The 25,166-nt window shown below is 40.7% G+C and overlaps 1 protein-coding gene across 2 annotated transcripts in view; it reads left to right on the forward strand.

The window, feature by feature from the left end:
- LOC126419152 (TWiK family of potassium channels protein 18) overlaps positions 1–25,166 on the forward strand; it is a 1,284,255-nt gene that overhangs the window by 318,999 nt on the left and 940,090 nt on the right. For both annotated transcript variants that reach the window (XM_050086262.1, XM_050086263.1), the window contains exon 2: positions 642–682. The gene's annotated coding sequence lies outside the window, so the exon portion shown is untranslated. The remainder of the gene's footprint in view (positions 1–641; positions 683–25,166) is intronic.

The raw sequence follows: 25,166 nt of genomic DNA on the forward strand, positions 1-25,166 counted from the left end.
AGCAGGTAAAATGTAAAGGCCTTTTATATAATGTAAAGGCTTCTGAAGATTAGAAAATCATGTATATTCTGGTATATTATAGGAGCAGAAAAGTGAAAATTTGTACAAGAAATCCTTGCTGCCATCTGAAGATGGTTCGAAACCTGAAACCAACGACGATGACATAACGCATTCATGAAAAAGTTTGTTTACAGTTTTTTACTTCAGTGGTATATATGAAATCAGCTGCGGTGTTCTCAATCTATTATGGTTAGATAATGAATCTAATAAGTTTCTACTGAAGAACTCGTCCTACTCCACTGAACATAAACTTCACAGAAACCGGAAATTAATGGTCTACGATATATTACATTTAGAGTTAGCTCTGTAATATGACAGTTTTTCGTAATTTTAAGTCACTTTAATTCAGTATACAAACATTTAATATATGACCTTCGCTTTTTTTTAGTTATAGTGCCCCCCTCTCCCCCCTCCATTCATTGCATATGACAAACGTGATGTAACGTAGTGTAATTCTTATATCTTCCCAGTACAATAATCCAGCTTTATTCTTTCGCATATCAGCTATGTTATTTATTCATGTTGCTACCAATTAGTCTGAAATCGTTAACAATAAATAATTGTTCTTTTTAATGTTTCAGCATTCATCCGCCATCTCCGGTTTCCAAGACAACAACAAAAGGTATGGATATATTCAGATATTCAGTATAAAATGTGTAGCGAACGCTGTGAGAAAAATGCTTGCGTTTATTCTGGAGCGCGAAGTTCTGTCAGAATACCTTGTTCTCAGAGTCTTGTCGGCTAAGGTACCAGGAGTAGTGAAAGGACGGGGATAACCGCCACTCTAAAGTTTGACGATTTTTTAATTAAGTTGCAGTCGATAGAGAAACCTTAAAATCACAGGGTCTATAGGCAGGCTCCTCTCCTGCCTTTTCGACTTTTTCTTTGGTTAAAAAGAACTACCTAAATAATCAACAATCTAAAGAATGCTGAAGTGGCTCTTAGGCCCGACGTGTAAGAAGAAAGACCTTATTTACAGTACAAATTACAATCTGAAAGTAAAAAATAAAATGCTTGGTTATCATTTTTCTAATATAAAATTCAGTATTACTACCGAAAAAATGTAGGGTGATTCAAAAAAATCCAGGTACAATTTTCTCAGAACTAGTCGTCCTCGTCGTCAACAACAGCCAGTCGTTATTGAGGATCGATCTCACATCCTGGACACTTGACCTGTGCCTCAACGTAGGGAATTTTTTCTGGAGATAAGCAGTCCTGTCCTTTCCTGCCACTCTAGTCTCATTATTGAATTTATGACGAAGGTTCTACCTCTCGGCCAATTAAAATTCTGTACGTCGCTACTCCTTAACTATCACGCCGAAAAAAAAAAACTGTTTCTAACAACGAGAAATGATCATAAATTTCCTTATTCCGTTTTGAGGTAAAAAAATTCTGAAAACATGTAAATAACTGAACTTATTTCTTGGAACTGGATAAGTGCTTGCAGCAGTTTTGAAAGCCATGCCGCCGTCCTTCACTACTCGTATTTCGGTGTCACACGCACACCACGATGGAATGTCTCCTCAGCGCTTATGTGTGTACACCATCGTTGTGGGGGAAGAGTATATTATTTTTATTAAATATAAATTTGATTTATTATTGCGTTATTATTGTATTTATTGTCTGTCGTTGTAGCTGAGTGGTCAGCTCGGCTGGCTGCCTATCAGAGGACCCGGGTTAAATATTTCTTCACCTATATATCAGTAAGAAATAGAGAAAAATGTTTTAGTTGAGAGTGAATAGGCCGGCCGTTGTGACCGAGCGGTTCTAGGCCCTTCAGTGTGGAACCACGCAGCTGCTACGGTTGCAGGTTCGAATCCTGCCTCTGGCATGGATGTGTGTGATGTCTTTAGGTTAGTTAGGTTTACGTAGTTCTAAGTCTAGGGGACTGATGACCTCAGATGTTAAGTTCCATAGTGCCCGGAGCCATTTGAACCATTTTGAGAGTGACTATTGGCCTCAGCGGCCGACATTCTCGCCAACACTCCATTCCATAAAAATTATTATTACGCAACGTCTTCCATTGAACATGTTAATTTGTGGTTAAGTGGCCGCTCTTTCAACAAAATTACGTTATAAAAACTTAACTTGTTATGTATACCTATAACAGTTACATGCAATGAGAACTTAGCATAGATCATATCTCAAAACAATTTAAATCGTGACTGCGAGACAACGCACCTTCAAATGACTGTGCATAATTATGGGGGTTCCAGGTGATAGCTTTGTGCATTGGCCGTACGATTACATGATTATACAGACAAATTCAGATATCTATTATGCCCTAACTTCCGCTTTATGTTAGAATCCGAGCTTGATTCATGTCACACGTTTCTCAGCTGCTGTTTCTACTACACCCTAACAAAGCATGACACTCTAATGGATCGTTTCTAGGGTATTATTAAATAAGATGTCAACATTAATAAATAGTATGTTCAAAAAATTAAAGATGTTGCAGCTACAGTGGACTATTACTATCTCCATCTAACTAGATACTGCTCTAACCTCCTCTCTTTACTCAGCTCTTGACACACTCATGTACCGCAACATGTTAATAGCGAAAAACTCAGCAGAATTGAATTTCCTGATATTCAACTTCCTTTCATGTTCTCTAATAATTCACTTTCTACTTATCCAGTCTTCCTCTCTTAATCATTTATCAGTTGAATCGTCGCTAGTATATTCCTTTTGCCCTTCTACATAGATACCAACCTTTCTTTAATAACGAAAGGCGCGTACAACATAAAACTACCTCTTCATCGGCGCTAGAAGGAACGGGAAAGCACAAGAGATAACGAACAGAAGCTATGAACGTTGCGTTATTGTTTTCCGAAGCTAATAATATGCACACAAGTTGCAACACTACCTAGCTAATGTGCCTTTTATAGTGTTGTCCTTTTTAATTGCTGTTTTAACCTCGTGCCTCGCACTGCATTCATAGACTGGGCGCTAATGACCACTGTAGTTATGTGCCCTAAAACCACAAAAAAAAGAAAGAAAAAAACTACCTAGCTAGAATGACGATGCAAAACTTTCATATTCAGAGACTGTTATTTTGCATGGCGAGTGCACTGTTGTTGAGGAAGTAAGCCAAGTGGCCACCTGAAGCTTCCGTTACCATTGACTACAGACATGTATGGCCTATGAGAAGCTGCTTGGCCATTATACTCCAGTCTTTCTAACTCCCTATGCACATTGTGCTAGATGGTCGGATGGCAGCGCTTTTAACTTGACGAGTTATTTCTTCCGCGATTACATGCGATTCTTTTACTACAACCCTCAGCAAAGGCCGGCGCTCCTAGTCCGCATGGGGTCTCCTGGTCTTGGTTTAGCTGCGGCTGTTTCGCTGTTCCTTCGTCCACCCATCTCAGTGACGACCTAAATCGGTTGGTTAAGCATTGCCTTATTGCCGAAGCTCACTTTCTCCACGCAGTAGTGCAGTGTAGTGTAATTATTTCCTTTCTATTGTCTTTGGAAATATATTTAATTTCTTTCCTCACAAGTTATAGTACATTGGCAATTTTTTGAAGCAGTTTAACGATAATACTTACAAGTAAATATCGTAAAATGTGTTCAGTTGTGATAACATAGCCGGCCGCGGTGGTCTAGTGGTTCTAGGTGCGCAGTCCGGAACCGCGGGACTGCTACGGTCGCAGGTTCGAATCCTGCCTCGGGCATGGATGTGTGTGATGTCCTTAGGTTAGTTACGTTCAAGTAGTTCTAAGTCCTAGGGGACTGATGACCACAGATGTTAAGTCCCATAGTGCTCAGAGCCATTTTGTGATAACATATTGTAAAATAAAAAAATTAAGATAGTGCCTTTATGGCATAATACTGATTATAATGTTTATTTTGACTGAAAATACTGATATTGCGACAAGCAAAGGCGTAACGTAACAAGCAAGATAAGGTACATACATTTTCTTACTATTGCATGAACCAGAACGGCTTTAGGGCTAAGTTATGAATTTTCTAGTATATTCATGGTATCCACATTATGCTTCCTTTACGTCTGTGGTCACAAACTTTTAGTTAACAGATTATCGGTTTCGCTCTACAATGACCATCATCAGATTTGCTTCATAAAAACGAAGTCCTAATGTACTGCAGCCATAGTGGCATCGTCAAATGTTAAATGCTGAATCAGCACAAGTATTTAACATTTGAGGATGCCTGTATGGCAGCAGTACATTAGGACTTTGTTTTTATGAAGCAAATCTGATGATGGTCATTATAGACCGAAACCGGTAATCTGTTAACAAAAAGTTTGTGACCATAGACGTAAAGTAAAGGAAACATATTGCATATACGGGTCACTGTTGTATTCGCGACAATGTCGCAGCTTGTGTATCCACATTAGCTCCTGCTAGCGTCATGGAAAGGGGCATCTAGAAGACATACTATATAATGGTAAATTGGATCAGTTTATATGCCACTTACAGTAGACCTTTCGTTTAATTATTGGCTTAAATCGACTAAAATTACGTCTTGCAAGCACCTCCTGGATTCGCCTCATTGGTACTCGTGATCATGAAATAGTTATACAAGTGTACCAATAATCGATAAAACATTTAGGGTAGCTCCTGAAAAGTGGCAGCTGCAAGTTCACCACGTTGTGCTCCATTGCACCGTCGTCTAGGGCAGTGTTTCTCAACTGCCGCGGCGTGACACAGAAGTGCGTCGCAATTACATGTTAGACGTGTCACGAGGATTTTAATGTCTTCTAACCTTACGCAGATAAAACATCTAGAACGTAAAAAAATTATCGTCAAATCTGTTCTTGAATTAGCCCAATTTGTAAGAAGACGCCCATCATTATACGTGATTATACGTCTCTAAACATGTATCGTAATAAGGAAGGAAGGAAGATTGGGCTTAACGTCCGGTTTGAACCGATGTCATTAGAGATTGGGCACAGCCTCGGATTGTGTCAAGGATGGAGAAGGAAATAGGCCGTGCCCCTTGAAAGGAACTATCCCTGCATCTGCCTGGAGCGATTTACGGAAATGACTGAGAATCTAAATCTGGATGGCCGGACACCGTCATCCTGCTGAATGAGAGTTCTGTGTCGTATCATAATAACTGTATACTTTTGGCATTAAATTCTAAAAGGAAAGATCCTTCATTCCATGAATAATATTCACAGAAACGCTTCCAATTTTTTGTGGCCTTTGGCATCCTTTCGTTCTTAGTCGCCACGGCCACCGTTACAGTACGGACAGGATACGATGGCCAAAGCGCAGTGACCAGTTTTCGTCAAAAGCTTTGACAGAATTCCTTCGTTCGTTCGCTCAGAAGTGGAGGCTGACAAGAGTTCGCACCTTCTGGCCGGTCGGCGCTGACATAATCGAAGGCGGATACCCTGCAATCTTTCTCAAACGATTTTACAGAGACTATTTGGTAAAAAAATTTTTGTAGCTTCGTGTGTCAGGAACATGATTATGTGTCCATTTCGTTAATGATCATTTATTGCGATATTTAGGTGGAAGTATGGCACCGCGCGAAATTCTGGAAAGTTTGCAATAAGAAACAGGGTTCGCTATGATTTTGTGTTTGGTGCATATTACATAATATGTTTTTTTGCATATGAATTTTAGTTAACATATTGAACTGTTGTTTAGAATTGCGCAGAGTCACCAGTCTCGAGACTGCGCCAGGGATAAAGTCAGAGTGAAATATCCCTAGCATTGCTCATGTATCATAAACGATTTCAGACATTTTGGCAAATAACGCGCAAGGAGGAGAGTATTTTGCCATATCGTTACGCAAAACTTCATAATCTACTGCGTTATTCCACTAACTACAGATTTTTCGACGAAAGAAAGTAATTTTTAAGGGCTCCGCTGGTGAAAAGCTGGTGAAACGAGAAATGCTATGGATTTTGGAACATAAGTGAAGACATTATACATTTGGTTTTGTACTGTGTGTGTCGTGACCTTGCTTTTCCTCAGTTCCTCTCTTACTAAACTTAGTAAACCACTGTTTAAGAATTCTCTCGCAATCGTCTCTGTACAACGTGTTAGTGAGGTGAGACTGTGTAAACTCCGCTGTGTTTCGGCAAAAGGAGGAAATATTAACACGGCGATCAGAGAAATGTGTAGGTTTTACTCAAAATTCACAACTCACGACGCTTCTCCGATAGTTACAAATGTAAAACAAGCCAGACGAAAATAAATCACTACATTTTCTGCGGTATTCTTTTTTGATACTAACCAAAGCAGGGATGACAGCTCTTTTTGAATGGTCAAAATGCAAGTATGGGCGTGAAGGACCCCACTTAATACTTACAAAAAGTACGAGTGTTGGCTTCAGTTTAGAATGGCAGTTCCCCTCCAGCGCTCCGCATTTCCCCTAAAATGCCCGTCTGTAACCCCCACCACTGCTGATCACCTCACCTGTGCCCTCGTGTCCGCGCATTTACTGGCCATAGTATTCTGCATGGACTCTACCTTTGCCTTTTCGTCGGAATACTCGCGTCTGCCAGTAACAAACTGCGGTAGATACTCAAAATGGATTTGTGGAAATTCTGGGGTCTTCCTTTTATTAGTTCCATATACATACATAAGACGACAACATCAACTACTCAGCCATTTTCACTTTTTAGTGACCAGTCGTTGATGGTCTGTTTCACTATTAAATACATTTTAATACTGGTTTCAGTAGTTTCGTGTGTTTTCTAGTTGCTAGTGCTCCCTTTTGATCATGGACAGTTTTGTAATAAGGGAAAAAATAGTTTTACACCTCGACAGCTCTTCTAAATATGAAGAATGGAGAGGAATATACCAATATTCGAAAGAGAATAACGGTTGCAAACCGTTAGTCATCGAACATCGGGAAAGACATAAAAACAGGATCAGACGATGGCCAACATAAGCGCCACTATAAAGAAATATATACAAATTTTGGATTTACGTGGACAGGCAAAGACGGCAAGCCTACACCGAAATGTTTGGTGTGTGGCCCAATATTGTCAAATGAGTCTGTCGTACCTAACAAGCCGAAAAGGCCTTTGGAACGAAACCATCACAGCGTGTTTTAAAAACCGTGAGTGTTCTCAGTGTCTGTATACTTCCGTTCAAGCACCATGATGGAAAAACGAATAATTCGGCATCGTTCAAAATTTCTGAAATAATTTCCATGGAACAGAAACCCCATAATATCGGCAGCAAGCTTCCATTACCTACATGCAATGAAATGGTTGCTTCTGTGTTGAGATTGGAAGCAGTTAAACAGATATCTAATGTACCTCTGTCAATTCATAGGCCTACAGCTCATCGGGACAGTACGGACATGACGGTTGGTATTGAAAGTAGTGTTTCAGAAAACTTAACAAACACGCTGTTTGCTCTACATCCACACTCCGCAAGCCACCTGACGGTGTGTGGCGGAGGGTACCTTGAGTACCTCTATCGGTTCTCCCTTCTATTCCAGTCTCGTATTGTTCGTGGAAAGAAAGATTGTCGGTATGCCTCCGTGTGGGCTCTAATCTCTCTGATTTTATCCTCATGGTCTCTTCGCGAAATATACGTAGGAGGGAGCAATATACTGCTTGACTCCTCGGTGGAGGTATGTTCTCGAAAGTTCAACAAAAGCCCGTACCGAGCTACTGAGCGTCTCTCCTGCAAAGTCTTCCACTGGAGTTTATCTATCATCTCAGTAACGCTTTCGCGATTACTAAATGATCCTGTAACGAAACACGCTGCTCTCCGTTGGATCTTCTCTATCTCTTCTGTCAACCCTATCTTGTACGGATCCCACACTGGTGAGCAATATTCAAGCAGTGTGCGAACAAGTGTACTGTAACCTACTTCCTTTGTTTTCGGATTGCATTTCCTTAGGATTCTTCCAATGAATCTGCTTTACCGATGATTAACTTTGTGATCATTCCATTTTAAATCACTCCTAATGTCTACTCCCAGATAATTTATGGAATTAACTGCTTCCACTTACTGACTTGCTATATTGTAGCTAAATGATAAAGGATCTTTCTTTCTATGCATTCGCAGCACATTACACTTGTCTACACTGAGATTCCATTGCCATTCTCTGGACCATGCGTTAATTCGTTGCAGATCCTCCCGCATTTTAGTACAATTTTCCATTGTTACAACCTCTCGATATACCACAGCATCATCCGCAAAGAGCCTCAATGAACTTCTGATGTTATTCACAAGGTCATTTACATATATTGTGAACAGCAACGGCCCTACGACAATCCCCTGCGGCACACCTGAAATCGTTCTTACTTCGGAAGACTTCTCTCCATTGAGAGTGACATGCTGCGTTCTGTTATCTAGGAAATCTTCAATCCAAACACACAATTTTGGTCTGATAGTCAATATGCTCTTACTTTGTTCATCAAACGACTGTGGGGAGCCGGCCGAAGTGGCCGTGCGGTTAAAGGCGCTGCAGTCTGGAACCGCAAGACCGCTACGGTCGCAGGTTCGAATCCTGCCTCGGGCATGGACGTTTGTGATGTCCTTAGGTTAGTTAGGTTTAACTAGTTCTAAGTTCTAGGGGACTAATGACCTCAGCAGTTGAGTCCCATAGTGCTCAGAGCCATTTGAACCATTTGACTGTGGGGAACTGTATCGAACGCCTTGCGGAAGTTAAGAAACACGGCATCTACCTGGGAACCCGTGTCTATGGCCCTCTGAGTCTCGTGGACAAATAGGGCGAGCTGGGTTTCACACGATCGTCTTTTTCGAAACCCATGCTGATTCCTACAGAGTAGATTACTAGTCCCCGGAAAACTCATTATACTCGAACATAATACGTGTTCCAAAATTCTACAACTGATCGACGTTAGAGATATAGGTCTATAGTTCTGCACATCTGTTCGACCTCCCTGTGCCCTCTTCCAATCCTTTGGAACATTACGCTCTTCTAGAGACCTACGGTAAACCACTGCAAGAAGGGGGCAAGTTCCTCCGCCTACTCTGTGTAAAATCGAACTGGTATCCCATCAGGTCCAGAGGCCTTTCCTCTTTTGAGCGATTTTAATTGTCTCTCTATCCCTCTGTCGTCTATTTCGATATCTACCATTTTGTCATCTGTGCGACAATCTAGAGAGGGAACTACAGTGCAGTCTTCCTCTGTGAAACAGCTTTGGAAAAAGACATTTAGTATTTCGGACTTTAGTCTGTCATCCTCTGTTTCAGTACCATTTTGGTCACAGAGTGTCTGGACATTCTGTTTTGATCCACCTACCGCTTTGACGTAAGACCAAAATTTCTTACGATTTTCTGCCAAGTCAGTACATAGAAATTTACTTTCGAATTCATTGAATGCCTCTCGCATATCCCTCCTCACACTACATTTCGCTTCTCATAATTTTTGTTTGTCTGCAAGGCTTTGGCTATGTTTATGTTTGCTATGGAGTTCCCTTTGCTTCCGCAGCAGTTTTCTAACTCGGTTGTTGTACCACGGTGACTCTTTTCCATCTCTTAAGATCTTACTTGGCACATGCTCATCTAATCCATATTGTACGGTCGTTTTGAACTTTGTCCACTGATCCTCAACACTATCTGTACTTGAGACAAAACTTTTGTGTTGAGACGTCAAGTACTCTGAACTCTGCTTTTTGTCACTTTTGCTAAACAGAAAAATCTTCCTACCCTTTTTAATATTTCTATTTACGGCTGAAATCATCGATGCAGTAACCGTTTTATGATCGCTCATTCCCTGTTCTGCGTTAACTGTTTCAAATAGTTCGGGTCTGTTTGTCACCAGAAGGTCTAATATGTTATCGCCACGAATCGGTTCTCTGTTTAACTGCTCAAGGTAGTTTTCGGATAACGCACTTTAAAAAATTTCACTGGATTCTTTGTCCCTTCCACTCGTTATAAACGCTTGAGTCTCCCAGTCTATATTCGGTTAATTAAAATCTCCACCCAGAACTGTAACATGGTCGGAAAATCTACTCGATATATTTCCCAAATTTTCCTTCAGGTGCTCTGCCAGAACAACTGCTGAGCCAGGGGGCCTATAGAGACATCCAATTACCATGTTTGAGCCTGCTTTAACCGTGGCCTTCACCCAAATTACTTCACATTTCGGATGTCCGTCAATTTCCTTCGATACTATCGTACTTTTTATCGCTATAAACACGTCTCCTCCTTCACTGTCCAGCCTGTCTCTGCGGTATACATTCCAATCTGAGTTTAGAATTTCATTACTGTTTACGTCTGGTTTCAGCTAACTTTCTGTCCCTAGTACTATGTGGGCGTTGTGACCGTTTATTAATGAGAGCAGTTCTGGGAACTTTCCATAGACGCTCCTGCAGTTTACTATTAGGACATTAATATTGTTATTCCCTGTTGAGTTTTGCCTACTACTGCCTTGTCGCATCTCAGGAGGCGTCTTGTCGGGCCTAGGGAGGGAATTCTCTAACCTAAAGAACCCAAGCTCAGGTACGATATTTTGTGGGAGTTACTTGTGGATAAGAAATTATTGCGAAATAATTGTTTGGTCTAGAGTTGGAAACAACTTGTACTGGAGCTGGTGTATTTGCTGCTGTTTAACTTTTGTTTTGAGATAACTGTCTCATGTGGACGGATTGCACTGCTGTTTATAGTGATGGGGTTGTTACAGTGATAGGAGATATATAAAGGGGCGTCTGACTTTTGTGCCGGATAAAGACCCATCAGTAATAACTTCTCATTGGTTTCTACTCAAGGGGGAAGGCTATGGACGGAAAGCGTTTGGGTGACGTCATTCAAACGCTTATTGCAGTGATCGGTCATGTAAAACTTGTCCTGTAAAATCGCGAGTGTTTGAGACACTCTGTACAGAAATGTAAAGGAAAAATTCTTACCTGGCTTGTACAATTAAAGATGAACTACTTGCATTTTTTGAAACTAATATTAACAATGAATTTGATTCCTGTCAATGTCATCTGACCTCCGTTTGGTATGCTGAGCTGGCGTACCTTTCCGATATTTTCAACAAACTTAATGCTTTGAATTCAAGTATGCACGGACGCTTCAAACGATTCTATCATCAAGTGATAAAATCTGCTCATTTTTTAAAGAACTTGCCCTTGCATCTCGGTCATAGAACGATCTGCCTGCCTTTCCAGCTACGGTCACCGGATCAAGTGATTCGAATACAGAAGAACAAAATCAGATAAGGGAACACATAAAAGGATACCCATCTGAGCTGCAAGAAGGGATATCAAAATACTTTCCCTCGATCTTGAGTACTGGGTGGGAGTGATTGCTTGCACCGGACGAAGAAAACGTATCCAGGGCTGAATTAAACAGCTCTGGAAAAGAGTAACTTATCTAAATATCATCGAACACTGTCCTGAGATCGAAATTTAAAGAAAATGGATTTCAGTCAAAAGTGAATATCTGGGTATCGTGAAAAAAGAAATACCTCCTTTACTGCACTTCTCAGCATTCATTTTGCCCAAGTCTGGATTCTCTGCATTGAAGAATATAAAATCTGACTACAGGTCTCGTCTCCTTGATGCGGCGAGGAGATGAGAGTCTGTCAAACTTTCATCCACACGCAGATCTATTTTGCAAAATTCGTCAGTACAAGTATCTCGCCATTTTTTATGTCCAGGTGTATTTCTGACGTTAATGTTTATTTTTGGTGTTCTTTTCCAAGAATATAACATAACAAATTTGGAAAATTTGTAGCTCATAGTTGTTCCATAATATTATAACGCATTGTATGCCGTTTATGTCTGCTTTATTGCATCTAGGAAAAAAAATCATGTATAAGGGTGTCGTGAAGGATTTCAATGTACTTTGGTGCGCCCCAAAGGAAATGGGGTTGAGAAACGCGGGTCTAGAGCACCGTATGGTTCTCCATAAATCTCAGAAGAAATACAGCAACATTTGTTACGCCAAAATTTGTCGTTTACTTCCATCGTCAGATATGACAGCCCGCAAAAAATGGAACAAAAATTTAGTAAATAACTCGTTACGATGACGTTTAATGGTCAGTGTCCACAACAGAGGGCTTAGAATGCTACTGAACGCTTATTGGCTCCGCGGAATGCGTCACATCAGTGTGCAGAACAAATCTAAACTCGACCGCCATAGTTCATGACTCCAGCTGTAGTTCAGTGCATAACTAATTTGTGGACGAGGGCACTCTTCGCCTTACTTCAAGGGCTTCTTCAGTCTACCACAGCTCCCTGCGGCACACACCACGTAGGGGAAACCGGGGATTACTTATGGAATTTTTAAATTTTTTGTTAGATTTGTCGTATTTAAAATTTAGTCTTATAACATGTTTATTAAAGCATAATTTGGTGTATATATTCCTAACTCAACATAAAATTTAAGAGTGTAAAATAATTTTATGTAAGCTCAAGTCGAGCACGTAGACGCGCCATAGGTATGGGTCAGGTTTACGCACCTACGGCGTCACGGTTATGCATATCATCGACACAATAACGAGTAAAAAAAAAAGGCACTACTAAAATTTTCAAAATGAGTTTTGTTGGTAGTAGACAAACTTACCGGCTTACTAACACCAATTAAGGGTGTAATGCAAAAATTTTATTGTCAGTAAACAAAATTTTTGGCAAATTCTCACCTATTAGAATAATATGCCTAACGTAAGAGGTTGAATGTTAATCAGAGGCCTATTAATCGTCAATAGCAGAGTTGCAAACTATGCATACATAAAATAACATCTCTCCTGTGGCTAAATCGTCGTGAGCCCATCTTTTACGTGTTTTAGCAATGGACACATTGTTGATTTCTTTTTGATTGGCCGTATAGTTTCAAGCAGTAAATACTAAGTGAATTTTAATTCTCTTCATATGAAGTAGGTCTTTGTGCATTTTTTCTTCCTTATCAGTCCTTGCTCTCACAGAATTAACTGTTCCAACTCTAGATTCATTAGATTCAAATAGGTCCTTCTTAGCAATTTCTTTCTTTTATTCTTCTACGTCTTCATATTTTCTCCAACTACTGGTGTCTTAAAGTTTTCTTGTCTGGAGTATCAGTTAGTTTGGCTGATTTCCTCTTTCATGCAATGCAAAATAGTGTGTGAACGTGCCGCAACAGAACTGCCAAGTTTGAATTAGTGTCGGAACTGCAGTAGTAACATTTAGGGTTTCAGATTACGCAAATGCACTTCGAAAAGTAGAATAATCACCCATAAGGATACATAATATTTACATTCTTGTTGCAGGGGTCCTACAGCTGTCAGCGCATCCCCCATTTCTGTCGCCAAACGTCATTCTTCCTCGTCCTCGTCCTCATCCATTCCTCCTCTGTCCAACGCTTCTTAGATACCACTTAACCACACTTTCGTTTGTCTTCCTCTTCTCCTTCGAGTAGGTTGCTATGAAAGTATTCTCTTGGCTGGCTCAAATGGCTCTGAGCACTACGGGACTTAACATCTGAGGTCATTAGATCTACTTAAACCTAACTAGCCTAAGGACATCACACACATCCATGCCCGAGGCAGGATTCGAACCTTCGACCGTAGCGGTCGCGCGGTTCCAGACTGAAGCGCCTAGAACCTCTCGGCCACAACGGCCGGCTATTCTCTTGGGCCATCTGTCTTCATCCATTCGTTTGATATGCCCGAACCATCCTAACTCTCTTTCTTCTATTTTATCCGTAATACTATAATGCGTTTGCACCCTTTCTCTTATTTCTTCATTTCTTATGTGGTCAAGTCGGGAAATTGTACGTCTTTTCAACTGATCCATTTCTAGGCTCTAAGTTTCCTGTTATTTCTACGAGTTCTCAGCACTCACTCCCTTAGCTTGTTATTGGTTCCACGATGGATTTGTATAAATGCATTTTAACCATTAAATTCCATTTTGATTGCCGATTTTCTCTCCCTGCTCCGGTGTTGGGTACCTCTGACGCATTTTCCGTTACGTGATAGGGTGCTACCAAGTACTTAAATTCTTTACACACTGCAATAGGGTGTCCTTCAATACCCTAGTTACTGTTATCTTCTCCGCAACCCAGATATTCCATCCTCTCAAAATTAATTTTCAAACCCTAATTTTTATACTGTTGTAACAACTTTCTAAGCATGTAAGATGTAAAAAGTTTTCAGTGGTGCTGACCCAGAAACATACAGCATTTTTTTTGAAAGAATACGCCGTCACTTGACTGCATATTTTTCTATATTTGTTGAGAATAATCTAGATTTCGACTTTCACTCCATTATCGAATTAAATGCTAAAAACGAGAATATGCGAATAGCAAGAAACATGGTAAAAAATTGAAAATTTAAAAATATATTAAATGCAAGTTGACCTAAAACAGTGAGATATGCACTTACTTCTTAAACCATTGTCAATTTGCTTTGTTCTATGCAGGATGACGAATACACAGTCAACACATTTGGTTAACATGATACAAATAATACAAAGTTAACGTTTTGTAGAAATGCAGCACATTAATGTTCAAGCACATCATGTCTGGGAAAGTCAGCCCAAAGTAGATGAAACAAGACTGACGTATTTCTTAAAGATGTAACTATGAAAGTGACGGCAAAGAATGTAGACCATAGAAGACCTGAGACAGTAAAATGTAGAAGTATGGTATTACAGATATTAACTGACTGTAGTGTTAGGCATAACTTGATTGTATGTGATTACCTTTTGAGGCAGTATTGTGAATCATCTTTGCGTACACTTGTTAACATTAGAGCGTTAATAATACGAAATGAACGTACGTTATGAAGCATGAAGAAACCAAAGTCTGTAAGGAACAGAAGGAATAAAGTACAGGAGGCAATTAATAGCGCTTAACGATATAGTAAGTGCCAATGATTATATAAAAAGGTATTATACAGGAGTGAAAATGGGAGGAGGGAGGGAAGGTGGGGGCAAAACGTGGAGAAGAAACAGGTGAAGGGATTATGTGAAGGTCGTGTGAGATTAAGAAAAAGTAGTTGAAGAGTGTTATCGGTAGGGTGACTGGGGGGGTGGGGGGAGGGAGAAGTCCCAACTGTAGAGGTATGTTAGAGGATTGAATAAGTAAGAAATGTATTGTTAGAAGTAGGTATATGTCGAGGGGGTGATAGAGGAGGGTAAAATGGAGGTTGTGGAGGAGGGAAACAGCAGAAGAAACATGAATGAATATCTGATGGTGTTGAAGTTGGATAGATGAGAATGGGGGTTAGGGGGATGGGAACAGATATGGGAATGAGGAAAAGAGTCAAAAAAATTACGAGTGACAGAGTGATCAGAAGTAGTTGAAAGGCGATGGGGCTAAGAAAATATGACAATGATATATAATGAACTGAAGAAATGGGGGCAGGGGAAAAGAGATTACTCATTGGATAGGATAGTGATGTCAGGGGGGAAGGGGATAAGAAAAATGTGGGGAGTGGGAGAAGAACCATGGCAGACATGTATAATACAGTGTAAACAAAACAAACAATAGGGAAATGGGGCAGGTGAAGAAAAGGGAGTAGGAAACGAGGGTAACAGTGTGGGATAGGTGGGAGGAGTAGACAAAGGAGAAGTAAGGGATAATATGGTACTGAATGCATGAAACACAATACAAGAATAGGAAAATTTATTGAAGTGCCTGGGCTAACAGGACAGAGCGGATTAGGCTGTGGAAAGGGGCCAAAGTAAGTTCCTGTCAGTTACACTCAAGATACAAACTTTATTCGCCGGCCGCGGTGGTCTCGCGGTTCTAGGCGCGCAGTCTGGAGCCGTGTGACTGCTACGGTCTCAGGTTCGAATACTGCCTCGGGCATGGATGTGTGTGATGTCCTTAGGTTAGTTAGGTTTAAGTAGTTCTAAGTTCTAGGGGACTGATAACCACAGCAGTTGAGTCCCATAGTGCTCAGAGCCATTTGAACCATCTGAACAAACTTTATTCATCAACACACAATATTAAAACAAGGACGCAAAATACTCAAAACTTTAATCGAGCTCCTTTGATTAACCCAATTTCAACACTTAATCAAACATTCTGTAATGGTTCTTTTACTGCTTCTCTACCTTCCCCTCTCCCCACCACCACCACCACCACCACCACCACCACTACAACCACCACCACCAGGAAGGTGTGGTCCAACTGAAGAGGTCAGTTAATGAGATGGTTAAGTAAGAGACACAGTGTTACAAGCACTTATAGGTGTATGTGGTGCAGGCGGTGGTGGTGGTGGTGGGGGGGGGGGGGGGGAGAAGCAGTAAAAGAACCATTACAGAATGTTTGATTAAGTGTTGAAATTGGGTGGATGAGCATCAGTATGAAGAGGGTGGGAGAAGAGTGGGATAAGCATGGAGTTGAAAGCTTGGAAGGAGGAACAAGAAAATACAGCGGACACCTTTATATGTTGAAGGAAAGGGGGGAAGGAAAGTAAGCGTTTGGATTGAGTTAGCGTAATAACAACGGGAGGCAGGATGGGGAAAAAAGAAATGGAGGACTAGTGCTGCAGGTAACTGACACCATAAATCCATCAGGTTTGTTCATATATCCGTAAGAGTACGAGGGCTTGGAGATCTCTTCTGAACAGCAAGTTGCAAAGCATCCCAGATATGCTAAATAATGTTCCTGTCTGGGGAGTTTGGTGGACAGCAGAAGTGATTAACCTCAGATGGATGCAGGTGATCAGACAGAATGCTTACGTATGTGTCACCTGCCAGTCATATCTATACGTATCATAAGTCCCATATCACTCCAACTGCTCATGTTCCACAACATTAAAGAGCCTTCACAGTCCCCTGCTGACATGCAGGGTCCATGGATTCATGAGGTTGTCTCCATACCCGTACATGTTCATCCGCTCGATACAATTTGCAACGAGACTCGTCTGTCCAGGCAACAAGTTTCTAGTTATCAACAGTACAATGTCGCTGTTGACGGGCACAGGCGCGGTGTAAAACTTCGTGTCATGCCGTCATCAAGGGTACACTACTGGGCCTTTGGCTCTGAAAGCCCATATCGATGATGCTTCGTTGAATGGTTCGCACACTGACACTTGCGGATGACCCAGCATTGAAATCTACAATAGTTTGCTGGACGGTTCTGTCACGTTGAACGACTCTCTTGAGTTGTCGTTGGTCCCGTTCTTGCAGTATCTTTTTCGTCCTCAGAGATGTCGGAGATTTGATGTTTTACCGGGTTCCTGATATTCACGGTACAGTCGTGAAATGGTCGTACGGGAAATTCCCCACTTATTAGCTACCTCAGAGATGCTGTGTCCCATCGCTCGTGTGCCGGCTATAACACCACGTTCAAAGTCACTTAAATCTTGATAATCTGCCATTGTAGCAGCAGTAACTGATCTGACAACTGCACCAGACACTTCTTGTCTTATATGGGCGATGCTGACTGCGGCACCATATTTTGCCTCTTTACATGTCTCGGTATTTGAATACGCATGCCTATACCAGTTTTTTTGGCGCTTCAGTGTATATAGTACTCTCACAGAAGTATGGTAATGCGTTACACATTATACACAATGACGTCATAGCTCCTTGGTAAGTAAAGTCACATCCAGATAGTTACTTTGGTTCAACAATGTATGAATTCGTCAGCGTACTTATACACTATACCATATTAACAATACATGTACATCGTGAGTACTACAAAAACGTTTACTAGGAGCAGAGAATCTACAAAATCTCCAGCCGGTACAATGAACCTTAACATAGCCGAACTACGCAAAATAGTTACTTGCTTCAGTTGTGAACAGTACCAGAATGATTCTGCTCAAAGAAGATAGTAATTTAAAGGCAAAATAGTTCCAAAAAGAAGTCAGCAACAACATAATATAGAAGCAGTAATAGTCATGTCTGCATTGTTAACCAGTAACCAAAGCTCACTGGTCATACAAACTCATTTACAGTAACTTTCAACAAAGTACATTTATCCAAAAAACCTTACACACACCTAATTGAGTTACAATATCTATAAGCAACACAGGGGCAAACCATGGTACCCAGTTCCTAGAAGTTTGAGTTACTATTGAATGACTACATATGGCTTTACCGGAATGATGCAAGTCAATAAATGCTAAATATTAAAACTAAAGAGTTTTATAGATCTGGTGTGAGTTGAAGGAAACATACTGTACATGCTGCCTAGGAGCATATGTAAAATGCACTTGTACAATTTTCTCTCCTTTTGGCTACGTCCTTGCAAAAAGTCGTTGCAAGTCCCTGCTAAAATATTGAGTCATGCTGCCTTTAAAGCCGTCCATAATGCCGAAAGTGTTGCCGGTCCAGTATTTTGTGCACGAGCTGACCTCTCATTATGTCCCATAAATATCAGACGGAATTCATTTCGGTCGATCTGGGTGGCCAAATCATTCACTCAAACTTTTTCTGAAACCAATCGCAAACAATAGCGGCCCGGTGACTTGGCATACTGTTATCCACAAGAATTCCAACGTTGTTTGGGAACATGAATTACGTGAATGGCTGCAGGCGGTCTCTAAGTAGTCTAACGTAACCATTTCCCGTCAATGATCGCTTCAGTTGGACCAGACGACCGAGTCCATTGCATGCAAACACAGCTCGCACCATTATGGAGCCACCACCAACTTGCATAGTGCCTTTTCGACAGCTTGCGCCCATGATTAAGTGGGATCTGCGCCTCACTCAAACCCTACCGCCAGCTCTTACCAACTTAAATCGGGGCTCGTCTGACCATACCACGGTTTTCCAGTTGTCAAGGGTCCAACGGATATGGTCACGAGCCCGGGAGACGCGCTGCAGGCGATTTCGTGCTGTAAGCAAAGGCACTCGCTTCGATCGGATGCTACCATAGCCCATTAATGCCAAATTTCAAGGCACTGTCCTAACGGATAAGTTCATCGCATGTCCCCCAATAATTTCCGCGGTTATTTCACACAGTGATACTTGTCTGTCAGCACTAACTACGCAAACGCTGTTAGTCTCGGTCCTTCAGTGAAGGCCATCTTCTACTGCGCTGTCTGTGGTGAGAAGTAATGCCTGAAATTTGTTATTCTCTTCACACTCCTGAGACTGTGTTTCTCGGAATATTGACTTCCCTATCGATTTCCGAAACGAAATTTCTCATGCGTCTAGCTCCAACTACCATTTCGCGTTCAGAGTCTGTTAATTCTCGTCGTGTGGCCATAATCAAATCGGAAACCTTTACACATGAATCGCCTGGGTACAAATGACACCTCCGCCAATGCCCTGCCCTTTTATACGTTGTGTACGTGATACTACCGCCATCCGTTTATTTGCATATCGCTATTTCATATATTTTGTCACCTCAATGACTGTTTGCTTACTGGTAAGGGGCGTTTAACGGCTCTATGGGAATATTTTGCCAACATACTATCAGTAAACACACGTGTACTAGGTGAGTTATCTCTGAAATTTCCTCACAAGGTAACTTGCCCCCCTAACCAAGATGACATTAAACATGCTATGGACAGACGTGAAGCTACCATCCTAACACTGCTTGACTTTAGCAAGGCTTTTGATACAGTTGACTTTGATATATTACTAATTAAAATGAAGCAGCTGAATTTCTCAAACAGCGCAATACACTGGTTCGACAGCTACCTCAAAAACAGAAGTCAACAAGTCATTTGTGGGTCGGAAAAGTCATCATGGAAAAACGTGCGCTCTGGAGTTCCCCAAGGCTCCGTCCTTGGTCCATTACTCTTCTCACTGTACATTAATGATATTTCTTCAGTGATTCACTCCTGCAACTACCATCTATATGCCGACGACATCCAACTGTACATAAGTGCAAGCCCCAAGAACATTGCTGACGCAGTAGCGAGTAAGAACGTGGATCTTTGCTCTGTGCTCTGTTTCTCGATGGGTACAGAACCTAGGTCTGAAACTAAACCCCAAGAAATACCAGGTCATACTTATATCTCATCCAAAGTTAATCAGTCGGTACTTTCGCGAAACAGTCCCTCAAATACTCCTCAATGGTACCCAACTACCATACCAAAAAACAGTAAAAGACCTTGGAATAATCTTGGATGAACACCTAAACTGGGAAGAGCAAACAGTCACAGCTTGCTGGAAATCGCTCTCCTCCCTACATGCAATTCAAAAATTTAGAAAAATATTTCCAACCCATGTTAAACAAAAATTAGTCCAAACACTAGTCTTGCCTAATCTTTACTACTGTGATGTAGTTCAACACGGCACAAATAGTGAAAATTCGAGATGCCTCGAGCTAGTGATGAATGCAATATACGGTTGTATGATCATATCAGTCCTTCATACTCCCAGCTAGGTTGGATACGCCTACATAAGGCACGCGATCTCCACTCGATGTGCTTACTTCATCGATTTCTTAGCCACTGGTGCCCCCAACACCTATCTTCTCACATTAAACACCTATCATCATTCCACAACCGCAATACCAGATCGGATACGTCTAGCATCTTGGCTGTACCTTTACATAACACAAAATCTTTCTCCGCGTCATTCTCCATCTCAGCCATACGACTATGGAACGCGCTCCCCTCTGATCTGCGTCTTATCCAGAACCACTCAACATTCAAGAGGGAACTCAAGACATACATATTAGGGGCGGTATAGCCACCATTGTTGTGCCCCTCTCATCTATTTCTTTCTCCTCTCCCTCATAGCTTCGAATTTTACCATTCTATTTCTCTTCCTCTAAACTATCTACCTCTTCTATATCTCTTTCACCCCATTCTATCGTCTTATGTCTCTGCTTGATAGGAATAACTCACAAGCTGCAAGAATATAACGAGAAAATTCCCAACTAGCAATAGGACTGACATTCATAAAAGAAAAATATGTTTACTTTCATATACATAGTCATTATTATTATTATTATTATTTTTATTATTCTTGATTGTTATAATTATTTTTTGATTGTTATAATTATCATTTTACTACTTTTATAATCTCGATTTTTTCTTTAACATTAATACTGTATAACATGTTATATGTCCTTAATGTTCTGTAGAAACTGAAATTTGTTGAATCTGAGTATGCCTGGTTAGGTGTAAGAGAGGGCCTGAAGGCCCTAATCTTGCCAGATAAAATAAATGCATAAATAAATAAATAAATAAATAATGATAAATGTAAACAAACACAACTAAACTAAAAACCTTCACATTTAATTACATCTTCTGTTATGTATTACTATTTTATTCAAGTTTAGATCCACCCAATAGCTGATTTTATATTACTAATGGTATACAGGCATTTTCATTGAAATGGAATGATCGTACAGCATAACTGACTAAGTTTTTCGACCGCCTGGTGCAAGTCTTTCTCTCTGAGGCCGCTTCGACAATTTGATGAAAGTAAGATCAAATGATTACGACAACACAAACACCCAGCCCATGAGCGAAGAAATCTTCGAATAGCCAGGTATCTAACTCGGGACCCCGCGATCTAAGGGCAGTAATGCAGAGCATTAGACCACAAGCCGCGTTACCTCTCAGATTAACCACAGGAATTCTTATCTGTTTCAGGAAAATAATAAAATCAGCAACCAGAGTATCCCGATACGTCTGATTTTGACAGTATACATAACCCAGAATGCTACCTTAATTCACTGCCGGTCTGTCAAACGCTCACGGTCGTGGTCAGATTATTTTATTTAATTTATCGCAAGTAACAGAGATAGTCTCCTTCTTTATACAGTTCCAAATTAATCAAATAAATTGATTTTATACAAATCTGGGAATTAAAATTACACGAAGTAGCGATTCGGATATGTCGCCTACACTACAGCTATCGCACTTTCAAGAATGTCTAGAACAACACAGATACCACCACTATCTAAAGCGCGTCGCCAAACTACGCCTGATCATCCACCAAGAAACACATAATTATTAAACAAAGCACTACTACCACTAAATCTGCTGATTTTCTTACAGAGCGCAAGTACAATTTGTGTAATTATTCCAGTGACTTTTTTGACTTTTTATTTTTTTTTGTAAACCTCATCAACGTATTTAATCTCGAAATATTAGTTTCACGAAACTAATTTAATATTTAAATACCTGTATTATAATTTAAAATTATTAAAATCCGAATTAGTAACTTTACGACATTCTGTTCAAAACTGAAGTTTCAGCGGTTCGTCGTCTTAGCAATCGGTCGTCACATTCCTAACATTTCCTGCATATTTTGTGTCAAAGGAAATCCTAAAATTATGTATAAAAAACAGTCAAAACTTTGCGACACTACCAGTTTCAAAACTAATTTCTAGGTATTGTCGAGGCATCGATACAGTTTTATTTATTGTTATCAAACCAAATATGATACAGAATTTGGTATTTTGCACGTCTCTAGTTATCCTACGAACCTCAGTTATCGACAAGATCAATATATGACAGTTCCTGCAGTTGATGACATAATTTTGTCTCGTATAGAATACTGAACACATTTTCCAACGTAGAACAAGTGAGATAGATCTTTACTTTGCTGGAATAAGGAAACGATCAACTAAGTAATCATAAACTTTACGTTACTATGTTACTGGCGTAAACGGTTTGAGACTGTGCTGTCTGGAAAAATCAGGGTGTGACAGTTAAAAGTTTCTTTCCAATTGAATCTTCGGAAACTTCTCCGTCACAGTCGTTTTGACGTGTTCCTGCTTCCGGGGGACTATTCCAGTTTCCAGGCACGGCGTAACTGCATCCAGGTCGTAAAGAAGACATTTAGTCCGCGGCCAAAATCTGGTTCATTTCTTCAGGTATTTGCCTAAGTTTCGTCGCTAGATTCTCTAACAACGAGAACAAGTCATCAACACTATTTGATAGAGCTCAAAACTTACTTGAACGTACCCAGAACACTAGATGTGGTTTTAACAAACTTCTTAGCTGCTTCTACTTTTCCGGTCACTAGTTCCAGTCACCGAGTGTTTTTCTTTGTAAATGTTCTCCCAAGACCACCAATTAAATGTCAACCAAACCTCTAAGATAACAACAAAGAAAAGGAGATTAATGTCATCTTACGAAACCTGATGGACTTCATTCATTACATCAAAACCAGTACACTATCATGTACAGGGTGAGCATAATTAAAGTTAAACTTCCAAACCGTTGTAGAAATAACACCACTGGTCAGAATGCCGTCAAATTGCAACGGAATACTATCGGAGAATGGTTCCGCAAGGCAGAAGAAAAATAAATATTTACAAAATGTAGCAATAGATGGCGCTGTAAGCATCATAATTCAATAGTGGCCGACTACAAATGATAGACGAATCATACAACAATGCCTAAGGTGTACGTTTGATGTTAAACAAACTGTACTAATCAGTGTGCGTGGGTGTACAGGTGTGATACTGTTAGTTACGTAAGCCCATCCTCCACGTCAAGACCATATCACATCTGATGCGAATAATCGGTTTTTAATAGTCCTGAGGCCAAAAACTGCATAAGTAGCATCAATAAAAATCAGATAGGATTATTAATTTCCGTGTAACTGGCGCAAAACATGTTCTGTACGCTGTCCACCGTTTTCTGCAACAAGTTGAAATCGAGAAACAGCATGTTCCACAACTAATTGAAGTGTTTCCGGAGTCAAAAAATGGTTCAATTGGCTCTGAGCACTATGCGACTTCTGAGGTCATCAGTCACCTAGAACTTAGAACTAATTAAAAGTAACTAACCTAAGGACATCACACACACCCATGCCCGAGGCAGGATTCGAAACTGCGACCGTAGCGGTCGCTCGGCTCCAGACTGTAGCGCCTAGAACGGCACGGCCACTCCGACCGACTTCCGGGGTCACATTAAGAATGTGTTGCGCAGTACGTCCCTTCAATGCAGCTACGTTTGACTGAACACAAAATCTTTCAGACAGTCCTACGGCAAGAAGTCACACGGATTAAGATCAGGTGATCGGGACGGCCAGGCTATAGGGAAATGTTGGCTGATAATTCTAGCATTTCCGAAATGGCGCTTCAGCGGCTGCTTAACAGGATTTGCAATGGGCGGAGGTGCACCATCGTGCATAAAAATGATCGCACCCACACATTCACGCTCTTGGAGAACTTGGATGACTTGATTACGCAAAAGACACTCATAGCGCTTACCAGTGACGGTACAGAACTTGTCTCTTCGAAACAATATGGACCTATGATAAATGATGCCGTAAACCCGCATCACACAGTGACATTTTCAGGATGAAGTGGTACTGGTTGATTTGCGTATATTTGCCCATATTCGACAAATCTGTGTATTCAAATATCTTTTCAGATGGAAAATGGCTTCAGCTGTCCACAAAATCTTCACGGTCAATCATTGTCCACTTCCATGCGAGCAAGAAATTCTAAAGCAAAGGTCTCTCTTGATGGCAGGTCAACAGGAAGCAGCTTGTGCACATGGGTAATTTGGAATCGATAGCAAAGAATAGACGGTGGTCAGAATCTACATTTTCCCCTGGAAATATGTTACAATGTAAAACCTGATTCCTAAATCTCTGTATTACCATTATATAATCTGTCTGAAATCTTCCGGTGTCTCCAGGCCTCAGTTTGACTTTAATTGATGAAAGGAGAAAATAAAAAAAATTATTATGGACATGATGAGGACGTAGGTCAAGATGAAATGGGGGAGATACGATACTGTGTGAAGAATTTGACAGAACACTGAAAGATAAAAGTCCAAACAAGGCCCCGAGAGTAGACAACATTCCATTTGCACTACTGATAGCCTCAGGAAAGCCAACCCTGACAAAACTCTACCGTCTGCTGAGCAAAATATATGACACAGGTGAAATACCCTCACACTTAAAGAAATACAATAATTCCAAGCCCAAAGAAAGCAGGTGTTGACAGGTGAAGATTACCGAACTATCACGGCTGCAAAATACTGACACGCATTCCTTACACATGAATGGAATAACTGGTAGAAGCCGACCTTGCGGAAGATCAGTTTGGATTCCGTAGAAAGATTGGAACCCGTGAAGCAATACTGACCCTACGACTTATCTTAGAAGACATCTTGCATGGGGGCTTAGTTGTATAAATATGAAAATACCTTTTAATTTTTTGTCGCTGTATGTCCGATTACGAAGTCTCGTAAACGGTTGGCCCTGACTAGTATTTGTACGCAATCTGACTGCATAGAACAACAACAAAGAATGAAACGAAATTTCCGTTAACACAATTAATTAATTAAGTGCCCAGCAACTATGAAAGCTACGAAACAACAAGGCA

This window comes from Schistocerca serialis, chromosome 9 (genome assembly GCF_023864345.2).
Source record: "Schistocerca serialis cubense isolate TAMUIC-IGC-003099 chromosome 9, iqSchSeri2.2, whole genome shotgun sequence".
NCBI classification, from domain to species: Eukaryota; Metazoa; Arthropoda; class Insecta; order Orthoptera; family Acrididae; genus Schistocerca; species Schistocerca serialis.